Genomic DNA, 1105 nt, shown 5'->3' with positions numbered 1-1105 from the left:
CCTGCTGGACCGCTACCACTCGACAGCTGCAGGGGGGGTGGGTCGCTCAGAGGCAGCACTGTGTGTGTTGTTTACTCATTGACAGATTTAAACTAGCCGTGTTTGGAATTACATTTTTAAAGGACCAACTTTTATTCAGGAGCGACATTTTGTATTTGCGAACGTTTTGAGACGGCAGTGAAGGTCCACGTGACAGCTCCCTTGTTTGGTGTGTAACATGGAACGGTCCACAGAGAGGAAGCCCAACATGGACAATCATTTCCTAATGTCACAGTGCGCTGCATGTCTTCAAATTCATTCTGCAGTAAACAACAAGTGATGCCCTGACGTACACAGTACAATAAATGAATCTATCATTTGTATTCAATACATTTATGGTTTCATTTTACTCTTATTTGTTCATTATACAACTAATATTACCACGTTTTTTCATCGTATTATGTTCAATATCACGTGGAATATTCCACATTACTTACTCCTATTATCATTACTACTTTCTTAACTTTTTTAATTTTAATTTATATTGTTATTTCTATCAGGCACTGTTTCTGCATCTACTCCTTATGTTCACTAGACTTAATTCTCTCTTTTATTCTACTGTTCTCTATTGTATATTGTGATACTGTAATCTTGGAGGAAGCGGGCACAGGAATATCCTTTAAATAAATAAATAATCTGATTTTATCTTACCTTAAATCAATAAAATCTAAAACAGTCAGTGCAATGTGATGTTTTTGACCAAAATTGCACCAATACAAAATACATGGGGAGGAAAAGTTTGCAGTTGAAATGATAATATTGTCATTCAATCACACTAGCAAACTTTACAGGGAAATAAATAGGAGAATTAATGACCTCACATCTAATGAGGTGGGAGAAGAAAAATTGAAAAAAAAGATTCTTAACTATATGAGCAAATTAAGTACAGACCATATTCACATGGTGGCCATTTTTCTCTGACATCACACTCAGGGTGGAAAGCTCAAATGAGCATGAAGTCAGATGAAAATGACTGCTGTTGAGTCATTTTTTGACCATCCTCACACATAACATCTGTATACCATTAGGAGAATAATGCCTGTCTAATTCCACACATACTCCCTTC

The sequence above is a fragment of the Hippoglossus stenolepis genome, chromosome 1, assembly GCF_022539355.2.
Source record: "Hippoglossus stenolepis isolate QCI-W04-F060 chromosome 1, HSTE1.2, whole genome shotgun sequence".
Classification (NCBI taxonomy): Eukaryota; Metazoa; Chordata; class Actinopteri; order Pleuronectiformes; family Pleuronectidae; genus Hippoglossus; species Hippoglossus stenolepis.
The sequence above is the reverse complement of the archived record's forward strand: the minus strand, read 5'-3'. Positions refer to the sequence as shown.